Genomic DNA, 17531 nt, shown 5'->3' with positions numbered 1-17531 from the left:
TGCAGCCTCATATATTGGTACCAACAAGTTCCCCAAAGGGTATGAGGGCGCCTTACAAGATTTTCAGGCATTTCGGATACAATAAATACCAGTGTTCAAGAGTTACAAACAAACATTAGGATATATGTTACAGGAGTAATAACAAAGAGAAGCAGGCAGGGTTTAACATAAGTTCAACCCGAAACATGTTCCAAAGTTCAATCTTGCACAGCTTCAATAAAGAGCATTATCAGAGCTACACATTTTACATTAATCAGCTTTAATATAATTTAACAAAATTAGGGATCTGACAGATTAAATATTGTTTCAGAACTACAGTTTAAGTAACATTAGAGATGCCCTCCAAAGACTTTTCAGTTGCCCACAATAATATTGAACCTAAACTGGTAGAATTTGCCATTTTTTAAAAACAATTTATTTTAGAGGCTCTTCATTTCCTAAGCCAAAAAAATGGAACATTAAAATGTTAAGAGCTGATAGGGCGTAGCCGTGGCTGGATGATGGTCACTCATTAATGGCCTCCAAGCCATCTAATCCATCTTGAGTCATCCTTGAGCCTCAGAGAGCTCCGTGCAGTGCTGATTCGGGGCCAGGGGTGGCCTGAGCCTATTGTGGCTCTCTGACCCTGACACGTACTGCTGAGGGAGCTCTTGGCCAGAGACCTGGAAAAGACAGCGCTTGGGTCCGCACCAGCGGCCCCACCGTATAAACTGGGGTTTGGTCTGCGCCTCCTCTCACTAACGAACTTTAACATAACCTGGGAGGTGATCTGAGGCTGGGAGCCTGGGACTCAACGATTGCACCAGCTCTATGCCCGGCTGCTCATTCTGCCCCCCACTTAAAATACAGGCCTAAACGTATCGCGGCTTGGATGCAGTGTAGTGGGGCTAACGGACAGCAACTTGAACTAGAGACACAGTGCCCAAGAGGCCCATGGTACTGAACTGCGCAGGCTGCTCGTGCTGCCCCCGTCCTAGACCCCAATGACGCGAGGTAAGTGGACCAGGGGCAATTGCAAACTTGACCATCAGTGTCTACCTGGATACAATGTCTCCCAGGTGCAGATAAGGACAAAGACAGGGGCTCTGCAGCCTAGGTCAAGAAGGATAAGTATACCACATCTGCCCAGGCCTCTGTGAGGGCTCCCGTACTGGCGGCGACACCAATGATATCGACTGACCACCCTGACTCAGTTGCGTTTCTTCATGGTATCCAGGCCTCCAGAGAGGTGGTGGAGACCCGAATTGGTGAGGCCTGTATAGACGTCACTCTGTTTTGCCGAGTCCTCCTCAATATGGCCAACCGGATCACAAAGGTGTAGTGATGCATCTCGACTCTGGAAGGCGATGTCTTGGCTCTCACTACTACAGTCAATAAGCTCCTTTCAGCTACTAAACACCTCAAGAGGCGGATGAAGGATGGCAAAAACAGATCAAGATGCAACAATCTGGGCTCTGTGGGGTTCCCCGAAGGGGCAGAAGCCAATGACCCCAATAATTTTCCGGAGTTATGAATATGCTCGTTGATGCGTGTGGAATCCCTTTCCAAATGGTTTGTCTTGGAGCAGAACCAGGGATCGCTGGCTCCAGGTGACCCCCTAAGACTACTCTTAGCACGAGTCCTGAACTATAGAGACAGGCACTTGATACTCCAAGAAGCCAGTAAGATCAAGGACCTACCGTATGAAGGGTCCCGGATCATGATCTTTCCAGATTACACAATGCAGGTGCAAGACAGACATTGGTTGTTGGCGATGAATCTTCGCTCCATGTTGATTTTCCTGGCCACGTTGAAACTGATCCATGAGTCCACATCACATTTCATTGAATCTCCAGAGGAGGCGTGGGAGTAGGCGATGGAGGGAAGGGCGCTGAGCTGACCCCCCAAGGTGGCTCCCTATTACATGATCAGTAGGCCTGCCTGAACGACCACCGTGGGGCAACCCTCCTAGCAGATGAACCCGCTCCGGAAGATGGTGGGGGACCACACTTTATCCCCGGATACCTCCGACACTGGGATGGGACTAGAGTGCTACCAGCAGGGGGTCAGTCGGACCAACCCGGTGATTTGAGGCTGGTGTTGGGGTCACCTGGTGAGGGCTCAAAGGAGGGCCCGTAGTCGCTGCAGCGACCGGGCATGGGAGAACTGAACGCACTTCATATCCACATTCGAGGAGTCTCTCTCTCTCTCTTGAGGGCAGGAGCAAGGTACTGTAGAAGTTGGCGAATGTGGCTTTGGGATCTCCCCCTCATGACAGTTCATGTCTGAACTATGAGGGTTTTTGTGGGTGACAGATGCATCAGGTAGGGAAGTATGGGGTGGAATGAGTTGTTCATTTTTTTTTTTTTTACCAAAATACCCACTGACGCTCTGGGTAGATGTGTTTGGGAGGAGGGTGTGATAAAAGGGAAGCAGCTCAACCATCTATGTGTCTATATTCCCCCACAGGCTCTTGCGACAGCACTTGCGGCACAATACAGGTGACATTCCCACATAGGACTACTTTCATAGCAGGGGATTTCAACACGGTCTCAGATGCTACCAACGACTTGACCACAGGGCCAACACCTCACAGGCTTGGCATAACTAAACCACTCCAGAGCTGGATAAGGGCTTTAGACCTTTGCAGTGTCTGGATGACCTGGCACCCTGTGCCTGGGAATGCACTCACTTGTATCAATAATCATCCTCCAACCAGCCACAGAGGTCTCCCAGGTGACCAAAGTCGAGATCCATACCGTGGTATTTCTGACCATTCTACAGTTTAGATTAGGGTTTGATCCCCGGGATCCTATTGGAGGCTCATGTGGAGGATTTTCAATTTGACTAATACGTAGTACACTGACACTGACTTACTGTTGTTAAGATTGAGGCCTATTTCCAGGAGAACCAAGGGTCCATATACTCAGCAGTTCTACTCTGGGAGGCAGGAAAGGCCACAATCAGTGGGAGAGCGAAGGCATACATAAGGGACCATGAAAGGGCAAAGCAAGCTTGCATTATGGAGATTGAGTCCTGGATTCGGTCATTGGCACATCAATACCACTTAGAAATATTGCACATGGCTTTGCAGACTACAACCAAACACTATATGCACAGGCCCTACGGCCCCCTGTGGAACTGGAGGATCCCCTTCTTCACGCCATCCCACTGCCTGCTATCTTGGTGGAACAGGGAGAGGTCTTTGAGACACCCCTGACCTCTGAGGAGATGGAAGATGCTCTATTAGAGTTAAACACCTGGAAAAGACCAGGGCCCAGATGGGTTCCCGGTTGAGTACTACCACCAGTTCAACAAGATTCTGACACCCTGGAATACTTTGGCGAGGCCTCTGGCCAGCACCCCAATTGGTCCAAGTTGCTTATGGCGCCGGTTAACCTGGTCACTGACTGAGATTGTACATTGGAGGAGAAATATCCCCACACGGTTATTCAGCTTCCCACATCTGGGAGTTTTTATGTGCTTGGAAACGAACCTGACCTAGAGCCTCAATCTGCGGCCACTGGCGGCAAGGACTAAAGAGGATCTTTGACAGTGGACTGAACTTCCACTCTCGGATCTGGGCCGGGTTTCCCATTTTTAAGATGAAGACCCTCCCCATTCTCGTATATGACCTCCATAATTTCCTCCTTTGGATCCCAGATGCTTGGTTTCTAACCCTTACAACTATGATTTGCTCCTTTCTATAGAAACGGAGCCGCTCCTTCATAGCCTTCGAAAAAATGCTTTCAACCGACATAAAATGGGGGTCTCAGCATGGCAGACGTCAACATATACTACTGGGCATCCCATCTGATTGTCATTAATGATTGGCTCAATGGAGTATGGGGAGACTCTTCTTATATCACTGAGCCTACATTACTGGGTCTAGATAACATCATACACATACTTTACAGGGGCCTGATTTGCCACACTCTGCTGACCCGACCAGCATGGTTTTGCGATATGTAGACGGCCGAATCAACTACTGGGGTGGGGAGAGAGAATCACCCAGTTTACCCCACTCTGGAGCTCATGACACAACTCAGTTGGAGGCATTTGCCAATGGGATAGGATTGGTATTTCATAATTGGGAGACATCTGGGTGGGCTCAGCCATAAGGTCGTTCCAGGAGCTACAGGATCAATTTTTGCTGACCAACACACAATTACACAAATACCTTCAGCTGCGCCATGCGCTGACAGCACATGCCCCGGAGTTGCAAGACATCCCTGAGTTCAACCCCTTGGAGGGTAAACCTTTTATGGGTCATCTGGGGAAGAGAGTACTCTCACAAATATATAAGACACTGAACCAAAATTCCCCAACAGATTCTCCACTGTTAAGACCACATAGGAGACCTCGGTAGGACCCTTGGATGAAACTGATTGGCGGGATGCCCCAGTGGTACAGAGGACCGTGGACATATTTGCAAGATTCCGACTGATATAGCTTAACTACCTACACACCACATACTACTCACGAGTTCAGCTGAGTAGGGTCGGGGTCCCCCCGAATTCTAGTTTTTGTCGATGTGGGGAACTAGGGGCCTGATTCACAAATTGACGTACGACTCGTAAAGTTACGAGTGATATCCCTACAGCAACGTGCCATATGGAGGTTCCAATGTATAAACAATGCCCTCGCGCAACTATGTATATATACACAGTACATGGTTACTATATATATGGGCCAAAAAACGGAGACAAAAAAAATATTTTCATATTTTATTATTAGCTTAACATCTCTTTAAAACCCTATTGTACATTAAGTAATAATTACTTCACAATATTACATGATTTGGAAAGACAACAATCAGATATCCATACAGTCGCACATTCACAGAACACTACACCATCAATGTGCAATGGTAGTGGTATCTTCGTGTATCTTATTGTGCTGAATGGGCTCCAGTTCAGTCTAACAACATGATTTACAGTACATCTCTAAAAGTCAAATAATGTCACACAAACATGGTCATTATAGGCCAGAGATCGTGACTTTGGGTTATTAATGAGTCTTCATAAGATCATCTATGCGTGTTTCGGCGCCAAGCTCCTTCATCAGGAAAGCCACAACTTGAACTGTAGTTTACCGATTTGAGGAATAATGCTACTTTGGTACCAAGCGCAAGATTGGAAATCTCTCTGGAAATGCTAAAAATGGGAAATGTCTAGGGACGGATACTCAAACTAACCACTTATAGGTTTGAAAGCAGACGACAAGAATGTCAGAAGCTTAACATGGAACCAATCATGAAATGTCCAGGATTCCAATGTAACATATGATAGATCTAGAACACCGGTACTGTGAAGTTCGCAGAAACGCTGCTAAATTGCCTCATCATTAATACAGATAAGGAATTGTCTACGGTACCCTAAGTGCTTCGATGCAGGTGAAACAAGAGGTAGTTCGGAGCACCGGTCACGTCAAGGATGCATGAGGCAAACTCGGACCCCTAAAGGACTAACGTATCTATTCAGCCTTGTTCATTCAAATTACAAATGAAAACAAGCTGCAATCAAAATAAAAATAGGTTCACTAAATTCAATTGTGGCATGGTTTTTGAACATTCAAATACAAATGTCCAGAAGAAGTAAATTGGAACTTTTCAGTTAATGAACAATATGACTATAAACCAGATGGCCAATTATACCAACATACACCAAGGCACCAAGAGAAACCAACTAAACCCAACAAACAAAAGCTGAAACAGTTAGAAACAGACAGACACCAACGGAACCTAAAAGACACCGCTAAACCAAAAGACTCATACAGAAGACAATAGCCGCAAGCAGATACCAAATTAATCCAATATCACCAAACGCCAATGAAATCCTAACATCACCAATTGAAACTTATAAAAACCTGCTAACTCCATCCTAATTGCCGGAAATAAGCTACTATAGACACAAATGAAGTCAACTGAAATTTTCCATTTATCATTTAAAAAAATGTTCAAAAAGGATTTCCTACTGGATCCAGTAGAAATACTTTGTATTTGGTCAACCGGAATCACATGCCTCTTATCATACACATGCAGGCAGTGATAGTCATTCAAGTTACAGTCCATATACACGATAACTCATTCTCCCTTCCTATCCGAACAAACAGAATACAATTCTTTGTGGCAACCATGAATGGCATGAAGGAACAACACACAAACATTACTGGACCAGAGACATGGTCTCTGTGCAAACTGTATGCAAACTTTCATCTTGCATGTTATGGAAGAGTTCCCCATACTATAGTGCTCATCCATAAATCTATCATCTGAATCCTATGAAACCATTCTAAAAACTAAAAAGGGAAGTTTGGAATCTCAACTGCGTCTTTATCATATCAGAGGGCCCATATTGCATCTAAGATCTGGATCCCAATTTTTACTTCTTTATGCAGATTTTCTTTCTAAACATTCATGCTTATGTAATGATGATCTTATTTGAATACTGCCTGAGCACTCCTTGGTGTTTTTTTATCAAGAGGAAATTGTAAATTCCACCCTGAACCAGAAAAAGGAAAACAAAATCTGGTTTAGAAAACATACCCACAGACCTCTGTAAACCAGGGGTGGAGCCACTATATCTAAGTCATTTTCAACAATATTTCTTATTGTATGCCTATCATTAAACACATGGCTGGGTACAGAGATAATTTATTTGTTTAAGCGAGGCGAGTGTTAAATTTCGCTATATACAGATAATATCCTTTTTCATCTCATCCATCCGTATGTCTCGATTCCTGCAATGTTTCAGATGTTTGAGACTTATGTTGTTCATTCCGGGTGCATTATTAATTGGAATAAATCAGTTCTCTATCCGGTCACCAACCATGATGTTTTATTAGGACTCTATGGGCGGCTGAGGGTGATTGGGGAGGGCTTCCAATATTTGGGCATTTACGCAACACTCCACCTCGAGAGAAGTACAGAACTTAATATCGAGAAAATACCGCTTGTTGAACGGCCCTCCTCATGAAATTGTGCAGCCATGTTTAAACTGGTCACCCTTCTGAAATGTCTGTACGCCCAACAAAAATCCTGTTATAGAATCCTGCATGAGGCTCTCACTAAAATTGAAGGAGTACTACGGCAGCTGTTGTGGAACGAAGCGCATCCCAGAATAGCCCTCCAAACATTGCAATGGAGTTGCTACAGCGTGAGTATAGTGCTACCAGGCATTAGGGCATATTTTTGGGCCTCCCACTTGATCGTAATAAATGACTGGGACCATGTAGAGGAAGACCACCATACCTATGCTCTGGAAAGAGAACAATTCTCAAATCGACCGTATCTCCACTATCTCTATGAGGGAAAGGGAATGAGGCGCTTTCTTCTGATAACCCAAGTAATAACTGAGGCGTGCAACAAAACAAATAGATGTCTGGGTTGGGCAAAGAAAATCACCTGGGAAACTCCACTATGTACTGGGAACGGTTTTAAAGAACTTGGAAAACTGAAGGGGCTTCAAAACTGGGACCACATTGGTATTTATAAGGTGGGTGCATATTAGAGGAGGGGGCACTTATATCATTTTCCTCCCTCCTGCATGATTACCAGCTCCATGATATACAACACTTTAAGTACCGCCAACTTAAACACGCTTGGGGAGCAGAATCAATCACCAGAGACCTCCCAGAGGGTAGGCTACAAATGGGGAAAATAACAGAAAAGGCAGTCTCATTTGTATACAAAACCATAAATAATAACATGCCCAATACCCTAAAGAAACTTAAGCCTGCATGGGAGACTGAGATTTGCGAACCAGAGGATCTAGACTGGGATGATGCTCTCATGTTCCCCTGGGAGGTGGTGATTAGCTTCAGATTGAGACTAATTCAATTCAAGATCCTTCACCTGACCTATTAAGATAGAGTGCACTTATATAAAATGGGGAGAGCGGCATCATCAGACTATCTCCGATGCATAAGACAAGGGGGAGATTTCTTCCATACACTTAGGACCTGCCTGGTCATACGCCCCTTCTGGCAAAAATGATTATTCGAATTGGGTACGATACTGGAGACATTGCTTCCGGAAGACCTTAAATATATCCTCTTCGGTATCCCCAATGATGTAGCCCTCCCCAAGATGAAGTTACTGTTCATTCATTTAGGCCTGGTGATTGCCAAAAGAGATCTGGCCAAATACTGAGATACGCCCATAACGGAATGGAAAAGAGAGATGGATTTATACATGGCAGCGGAGTGAGTTACATATAAGAGCAGAGGATGCCCATGTAAATTCCATAAGATTTGGGGCTCCTGGATTAAATATTATGACTGTGATCCCCTAATGGACAAATATAGATGTGCCTACAAAGAGTTGATACTCTAAACTACTTGAATGACTGCGCTTACCGACAGGAAATTGTTCCCCTATATGCCTTCATATCATTGTTATTGTATTGAGTGAAACTGTTTGATGTACTGATGCCCTTCCACTGTGTCTTCTGTTTTGTATTGGACATATGCTTGTGTCCGTTTTGTTATGCATCTCAAAAATCCAATGAGAATATATTTTTTACTGCAGCAGAATAATCTGAATTTGTGCAGATACCAACCACTTCAAAGTAGCTTTTAGCTTAGTGTGATTGTTGGCCCAATTGATGTTACATGAGGCCAATCTAATTATTTGTTGTGTAGCCATTAAAGTTTGAAATTGGCTATGTATGTAGGATTTGCAAAAAGCTTTGCGAATCCTACATATTCCTTAATTGAGAATCGCAAATTGCGATTCGCAATTGAGGAATACCTCCCCATTCATTCCTATTGGCCTAGAGGCCCATAGGAATGAATGGAACAACATTCTCAATTTGCGATTCGCAATTAGAGAATTGCAAATTGAGGATGCAATTTCAAGGGTGCCAGGGTGTCAAAAGGACACCTTGTTGCACCCCTGAAATGTGCATGTATGTGAGTCACATGGCACTTTGAACTTGAAGTTGGTGGTAAATTGCGATTCCTTACGGCCAAATCGCACTTTTATTGTGCTTCTTACATTGCATTTAAGGAATCGCAATTTGCGATTCCTTATTTTGCGAGGGGTGTTTTGTGTCATACATTGGACACTGCTGATTTGCGATTGCAAACGCCGAAATTCAACAAATTTCGGCGTTTGCGATCGCAAAATTGCCGTCATACGTATGGCCCTACAATATTAGAACCGTAGAGTTATTGTCTCTTACATCTTTGCATGTTTGTCAGTGCGATCACACAACAAAAAAAAAGAAAAGAAAAAAAGGGAAAGAGAAATCCCTAGCATTTTTACCCACCGCCCTGCTTCACTAAGCTCAAAAATTCCTTGGCTTGGTCTACAAAATGAAAAATATGACTACGTTCCTTATATAGCACTCTTAGCTTTGATTGTTGCATAATCCCAGCGGGTGCCCCCGAGTTCTTGAATTTGTTAATCAGATCTACAAACTCTCTTCGTCTTCGTGCCGCTAATATTGACATATCTGAAAAAATCCGGAACAAATAGTTCTGGGTTGTGGAGAAAGCTTTTTTAGAGATTGCCTGCTTTAAGATCTGCTCTTTTATCCGGACAGCCCCAAAGCAAGCCACTATAGTTTGAGGATATTTAGCGTTGGAATGACGAATTGTGGGGACACGATGAGCCCGAACAATAGTAAGATCTTCACCGATAGCTGTCTTGCCCTCCAGTACATATTTGTGGATTAAATCAGAAATCAGTTTCTGAACTGATGAACCGGCTTCCGAATCTTCTGGTATCCCCACAAATCGAAGATTAGTCGCCGCACCCTATTCTCCTGATCATCAATTTTAAGTTGGAGATCCTCGAGCCCGGATCTCATCTAGAACATCATTTTATCTTGGATCTTTGTAGAGTCTTTTAAGGAGGAGACTAAAGATTCAGCTTGAGTAATAGGAGAGGATAATAGTAGAAGACTGTTATTAATCTGTTCCCATTGTTCATTAGTTTTCGTATGAGCTTTTTCTTGTGAGATCTTAATGTCCCGTAGCTCATTTAGGATTAGTTGCAAAGTTACCTCTGTTGTAGGTAGTTGAGAAGGCGGTACAGACAGCAGAGATAATACTGAGAGTGGTGGAGGTAGTTAAGATATAGGATCCACACTCGGTGTCGTTGTAGTTGTAGTTGTAATTGGAGGAGTTGTAGTGAAAATAGCTGAAGTGACTGCCCCTTGTTGAGTGGTCCGATTCTGATTTAGGAAGTGAGAATGTTCGGGGGCATGAGTTGATAGCAAAGAAGCCAATGATGATAATTGCTCAGTAGTTGGTTGAATCGAATGAGTGGGTGCAAGGATCAATGTTTTTGGCTCTTTTGCACTAACCCAGGAAAATAGAGGATAAAGCTGCTTGTCTTTTTCCGTATTTGTGATTGCCGATGGAAGGCAGGGAGTACTGATTGCCGTAGAAATTGATACAACCGGTTTGGTTAGCAAGGCTGATGTAATTAATGGAAAAGTGTCTGGGAGAGGAGCTGTAGTAGCTGAGCTCGTGCTAGAACTTGATCTATTAATAGTTTCCAAAGACATGTTGAAAGAGGACGCTTACTGGATCTGCTTGTCTGTGGAGCGAAGCTGTTTCTTACGAGTCTGGTATGCAACTACACGAACAACCATACGACTATCTGTCTTGACTGCTTTGTCTTCTTTGTCACCTTTCAGATTTCATCGAGCAGAATGCATTTTCATAGAGGGATCTCTTAAAATACGCTTCATTGATGATAAAAAAAATTGTGAGTGAACAAGGTGGCAAATTGTGTCCAGTTATGCAGTTATGCACATTTAAGAGGCGACGCATCCCCTTGCAAATTACCAAGCTTAATTTCTCAAGCTTTTTTTGCTTCAGCGGGAGCTGCAGTAAGGGGGGTAGCAATTGCGTTTACAAACCTCTGTGATGGTGAGGTTCTTCAAATCAATAAGGATCCCAATGCCAGATGGATCATTGTAAGCTGGAAGATGGGTAATCAGATCTTCCAGATAGCTAGCTTTTACGGTCCGACCTCTGATGACACATCTGCTTTGGAGGGTCTTGAAGATGCTCTCTTTCAACTTCCAGGTCACATTATTATAGGGGGGATTTGAATCTAATACAGAACTTGTAGCTTGATAATTCTCGAAAAAATAAGGCTCAAAACCACCCAAGAGTAGCAAGAAGTTCTGCTACCATAGTTCAGGAACTTGCTCTATTAGATCCATGGCAAATCCAACATCCTAGGGCAAGGGAATGTACCTGTTTTTCGAAGAGATATAATTCTGCTTTGAGAATTGATTTTTTAAAAATTTCACATTACTGGCAACGGGGCAAGACCTACATACTTGCAAATCCCTTTTCAGATCACTCGATTCAGGTGATAGAAATTAAGGTTAATTTGGCTAGACTTGAGCGTCCTCTCTGGACGTTAGACAAGACTCTCTTAACTGAAGAAGAATGGCTTACGAGTAAGCGTATATCAATCAAAGATTTCGTAGAAAGGGACAAAGGTTCCGCCCGTGTGTTTTTGTTTGGGAAGCTTGCAAAGCTTTTATTAGAGGGGAAGTGATTTGGCACTAGCCAAAAGAAGAAGGTCTACCGCTCTAGCGCTACAGCACAATCTAGATCAAGCTGTGCAGGGACACGTAGTCAATTATTCCTCAAGCACAAAACAAAATCTGGAAAAAGCTTGAAGTGATTTAAAAGATTTAAATATTTCTACTATTCTAAATCAAAATACATGTTTTCAGAAATTGTATGAGGAAAGCGAATATGCGGGTAAGCTCCTTGCATGGTCTCTGAAAAAAACAACTAATGAAGCAACGATTAAAACTATCATCGATAGAAATCAATCAGTGGACCAAACGCTTGATATTGGAGCGGTCTTTCTCTCTCGTTATAAAAATACTTATTCCTCCTTTTCTTCCACCTCTTCTTCCTCAGAAGTCATAAAACCATAACCACTTGGGGAAGATTTGGAGTTCTACATTTCAGGGATTTGTTTTTAGGAGATCAAATAAAATCCTGGAATCAAATTAAACAGTCCAATCCTCTACTTCCATCTTCATTATTATTTTCCTTTTTTCAATTTAGGATTTTTTTAAGCAGCCTACAAGTGTCCCTTGATCCCTGAGCGAATCTGATTAGCTTCAATTATAATGTGAAGGCGAATCGAGGGATCGGTAGCTGGTATAAAACTCTACTCAGTCAGCTTCAAGCTAAAATTGTTCCGCAAGCTCTTCAAAAGATCTTAAATTCTACGTACGGGGTGTCGGATAGTTATCCAAAAATGGAGATTATATAATACCTGGTCACATAAAGCCATACCGGGTGCCAATTTTAAACGGATTACTTTCTTTTCTACATCGCAACTCTATTAAACTCTTGACTCTCCAAAATGTACTCCTCTATTTCAGGTGCATGTTTTAGATGCAACCACTCCATTGGGGATTTGTTCTATATTTGTTTTTCTTGTCCAGCTCTAAACAAATTTTGGAACCAAATATGTCGGTGGCTTGCCAACAAGTTTGATATAAATCTGTTGCCCAAACTGAGTATGGTTCTTTTTGGTATGTCTGATATATCGGGTTTATCTATCTCTCAGCAACAGTATATCTTCATGGCATCACTTGCTGCCAGATCTCTGATATTGCAAAGATGGAGAGAGGTTGATTTGCCAACATTTGTCCAATGGTTACTCAAGATGTCTCGAATTGAGGCGAAGGAGAAGCTGTACTCTCAAAGAGTAGGAGCTTTAAGGAAGTTTTATAAAATTTGAAGTGGGAATTAGGATTATGCTTGCTTATATTTTCGAAATATTGGAATGTAGATTTTGTAATTTAAGTTAATAAGCATTTATTATGTATTTCATTGATATTGCTCTGCGGATGAATTGTTTATTTTTTTATCTTTTTTTCTACTAACTGCAAAATAAATTTTTCTTTTTAAAAAGTAAATATATTTTTTTCAAAGAAAGGCAATTGTTGTGACTTGGGAAATTGTAGGCCAATAGGCCTTGTCGATAACATCCAATCTTTTGTATAGAAGAATTTCTTAATTCTAAAGACATACCTAAACTTAATGATTTTCAAAAAGCTTCCATAGTGGCTCCAATTAAATCTGAGGAAGGTCCAGGAGGCTATTAAGGGATCCCCGAATGGGAAAGCTAGTGGCTGCGATGGTTTTCCAGCCGAGTTTTACAAGGTCTTTCTGCCTCAATAAATCGATATTTTAGTCGAGCTATTCAATGCAATATTAGAAGGTTGCCATCTGCCTGTATCTTTTTCAGACGCTGCTATAATACGTTTTATTAAAAAAGGTAAACCACCCGATAATCCGGGATCGTATCGCCCCATCAGCCTTATATATGCTGACTATAAGCTGTTTACTAAAATTATTGCACTAAGAATAACAGCTCCTGCTCAATCTTTGGTACATAGAGATCAGACAGGTTTTCTCCCTGGTAGAACGATGGCAACAAACACCAACTTTTTAGTTCAAGCAATTGATTATTATATTCACAAAAACGTTGAAGCTACCAAAATCATGATAGACGCTGAAAAAGTTTTTGATTCAGTCCCTTGGGAAATATTGTTTGCAATTTTATCGAAATTTTATTTTCCACAACAACTTGTTAATTTTCTGAATAACCTTTATATTATTGCTGAAACAAAGATTATAATAAATTCTCAAACCGTCGGTTCAATACAAAATAAACGCGGCACTCTGCAAGGGTGCCCAATGTCACCAGTGCAGTTCGCACTTTTTATAGAGCCCCTAGCATCGTTAATACGACAAGATCCACAAATTAGAGCACCTCTGCTGGGTGCTCCTAAATTAAAACTTTTTGTGGATGACATTGTTCTTTATTTATCTGCTGAGCAACACAATATTTTGAATGTGTTTAAAAAAATTCAATTTTTTTCCGATTTGGGGGATATAAGATCAATCACTCCAAATCGGAAATTTTGCTTTTCAATTGCTCCGATCAGGTCCTTCCATCCGATTTGCCGAACCAGGTTCGCTCAACAGGCGCAATTAGATACTTAGGGATCTATGTATTGCATGATCCTTCTCAGCTTTACCAGCTCAATTATGAGACTACGCTTTTTAAGGCTAGAAGATTTTTAAAGCAGTGGCAGAACCTACCACTCTCTTTGATAGGGAGAATCGCAGTTATAAAAATTATGATCTTGCCCTTATTTCTTTTCATTTTTTCGAATCTTTTAATTAAAGTCCCTTCAAATTTTTTTACCGAGATAGATCACATTCTCCGGTTATTTACTTGGACTGGTAAGAAACCTCATACTAAACTAGAGACTTTACAGTTACCAACTTTAGATGGGGGCCTTGCACTTCCTCATTTCAAAAAATATTATCAAGCAGTTTTTTCGATTGGTGCACAAGGTCTCTTACTAGACGTGATCTAGGTAGCAATTACTACTTGAAGCAAATGCTTTTGGAATCTGGTTCCCACTTTGTCCCTTTTGTCAAAATTCCGAGGCTCCCCAAGCGTAGCAGATATAAGACACCCCAAATCATTGTTGATAGATTTTGTTTACTGAAGCAGGAATATCATTTTACCACCTTCCACTCTGATATGTTTATTTCCCGTAGTAGGGAGATAGGTCTCCGAATAAGTCATAAAACCATAACCACTTGGGGAAGATTTGGAGTTCTACATTTCAGGGATTTGTTTTTAGGAGATCAAATAAAATCCTGGAATCAAATTAAACAGTCCAATCCTCTACTTCCATCTTCATTATTATTTTCCTTTTTTCAATTTAGGATTTTTTTAAGCAGCCTACAAGTCTCCCTTGATCCCTGAGCGAATCTGATTAGCTTCAATTATTATGTGAAGGCGAATTGAGGGATCGGTAGCTGGTATAAAACTCTACTCAGTCAGCTTCAAGCTAAAATTGTTCCGCAAGCTCTTCAAAAGATCTTAAATTCTACGTACGGGGTGTCGGATAGTTATCCAAAAATGGAGATTATATAATACCTGGTCACATAAAGCCATACCGGGTGCCAATTTTAAACGGATTACTTTCTTTTCTACATCGCAGCTCTATTATACTCTTGACTCTCCAAAATGTACTCCTCTATTTCAGGTGCATGTTTTAGATGCAACCACTCCATTGGGGATTTGTTCCATATTTGTTTTTCTTGTCCAGCTCTAAACAAATTTTGGAACCAAATATGTCGGTGGCTTGGCAACAAGTTTGATATAAATCTGTTGCCCAAACTGAGTATGGTTCTTTTTGGTATGTCTGATATATCGGGTTTATCTATCTCTCAGCAACAGTATATCTTCATGGCATCACTTGCTGCCAGATCTCTGATATTGCAAAGATGGAGAGAGGTTGATTTGCCAACATTTGCCCAATGGTTACTCAAGATGTCTCGAAATGAGGCGAAGGAGAAGCTGTACTCTCAAAGAGTAGGAGCTTTAAGGAAGTTTTATAAAATTTGAAGTGGGAATTAGGATTATGCTTGCTTATATTTTCGAAATATTGGAATGTAGATTTTGTAATTTATGTTAATAAGCATTTATTATGTATTTCATTGATATTGCTATGTGGATGAATTGTTTATTTTTTTTATCTCTTTTTCTACTAACTGCAAAATAAAAAAAAATAAAAAAAGAGAATATATTTTTTTCAAAGAAAGGCAAGGGTTGTGACTTGGGAAATTATAGGCCAATAGGCCTTGTCGATAACATCCAATCTTTTGCAAAATGGTTCTAGAGAAATTAAAGGAATGGTCTGGTGATTTGAGCATACTCCTAAAGGTATAAGGCAAATGTTAGCAAGGTTGATCAGGCTTTTCCTTCTCTGTTTATTGGAAATATGTGACACTGAAGGGGGAGGCTCTACTTGTAGCTTTTGTTGACTTTAAGTTGGCCTTTGATGTTGTTCCACTCTTCTTGGTATTGGAGGTAGTACTCCACGGACTGGTGTCCCAGCAATTTGTTGTTCCTTATCGTTCAGTTACTTTTTAATAACTATGCAGGGGTGAGATAAGGTCATAAGTGTGAATCAAATGATATTGTTGGCATTGACAAGGGTGTGAACCTAAGGTGTGTCTAGACATCTACCCTTTTTACAATCTCTTTGAATGGGGTGATGGAAAATCTTCCTGGTTGTGCCAATGATGCCAATACGCGGGCAGTTGTAAACATATGTTGACTACTTTTTGCAGAGTATACCTGCTGAGTTCAGAGGCCCATAGGAAGTTAAAGTACTTTTTGAGTAAGGGTCCTGATTTTTTGTCATAACTGGGGTCTTGATCATGACAATGTTTATGGCGTTTAATACTCACAGATCCCTTCGAGCTAACCTCTTCTTGGAGGGCATCTTGCTCAAAAGGGTCTCTGAATTTAATTACTTGGTCATTAGAGTGGTTGCAAATGCATCCTAGTCCAAGCAAATGGACCAGAGCACTCTTACGTAGAAGTATAGAACAAATGCTGCATTGAGTGATGCATGTTGATTAGGCTATCATGCAGTTTCACCTGCGCTTGATGTTTATCGGGCTCAGAGACAATCTGTTACATGGTACAGAGCTGATATGTGGGATCACACTATAATGAACAATCTGGTAGTAGCCACAATTCAGTTCTTTAAAACCCAGTTGAAGCTACCCTTGAACACTCCTTTGTCTCTTTCTTATGGAGTTGGATGTTGAAATCTTTGAATGCATTGTCAAACTTAGACTCTTTTTATGTTGAACCAGGATATGGGTGAACAATGACATTTGCCTTTTTAAGCTGCACTTTGAGGTCCTTCATGTGGGTAGCGCTCAGAGTCTGTCCAGGATTAGCCATAATGACTGCCTCTAGAAGATTAAGGATTGTCTTGATTCTAGAGCAATCCTTCCTCTATTGCATCAAGAACTTCTAATATCATTAAAAAGGTTTACTGGAAGTTGAATACAAGATTGTAGTTGAAGCCCTCAAGGTGGTATGTAAAATAAACCCGCAATAAATAAACCTTACCTTATCGCCGCTGCATCTCCTCCGCGTCAGGACTCGGCCAGGACATGAACCAGGAAGCACCCAGGCTCCCCTGACCAATCACAACGCTGCAAAGCAGTGTTGTGATTGGTCTGAGCACTGTGGTTCAACTCAGCCTGCTAATGGGGGCATGGGCATGTTCTCCATGCAAGCTGTAATGCAGCCTTCATGGAAAACATGCAAAGCGTGCATTACTATTTAGCTGGCCAGAGAGGGCTGGCCAAGCATTCATGCGCACTTGTAGTGGGCAAACCACTGCTCCTGTGCCCTGCTGTGAGAGCAGAGCATCTCGCCCACCCCGGCCACAAAGCACCAGGAACAAATAAAATGATAAAATGTTTCCTTTAGTTACACTGCTTAAAAGCAGTGGGGCAACATTACTCTGCCTTAGCGGAGGAGCCGCCACTGAATTTACCATTGTAACATGGTCATCCATCATGTTACAAGGCATGGATGTGTCATAATACATATGCATGCAAGCATACTTATTGACAGCAATCCTGAAATGGATTTCCTTTCATAGAAAACCCGTTCCAAGATTACCAGCCAGGCACGTGTCTTGATGCACATGTTCTCCTGC

General features: G+C 41.8%; 1 protein-coding gene and 1 long non-coding RNA gene across 2 annotated transcripts in view; one reads left to right on the top strand and one right to left on the bottom strand.

Annotated features, from left to right (window-relative positions):
* Positions 1-17531, top strand: part of DDR2 (discoidin domain receptor tyrosine kinase 2) — a 686650-nt gene that overhangs the window by 58641 nt on the left and 610478 nt on the right. The window lies entirely within an intron of this gene.
* Positions 1-17531, bottom strand: part of LOC146856596 (uncharacterized) — a 189696-nt gene that overhangs the window by 129758 nt on the left and 42407 nt on the right. The gene's annotated exons all lie outside the window — the stretch shown is intronic.

The sequence above is a fragment of the Triturus cristatus genome, chromosome 4_1 (assembly GCF_964204655.1).
Source record: "Triturus cristatus chromosome 4_1, aTriCri1.1, whole genome shotgun sequence".
Lineage (NCBI taxonomy): Eukaryota > Metazoa > Chordata > Amphibia > Caudata > Salamandridae > Triturus > Triturus cristatus.
Note: the sequence above shows the minus strand (reverse complement) of the source record. Positions and strands in the feature narration are given on the sequence as shown.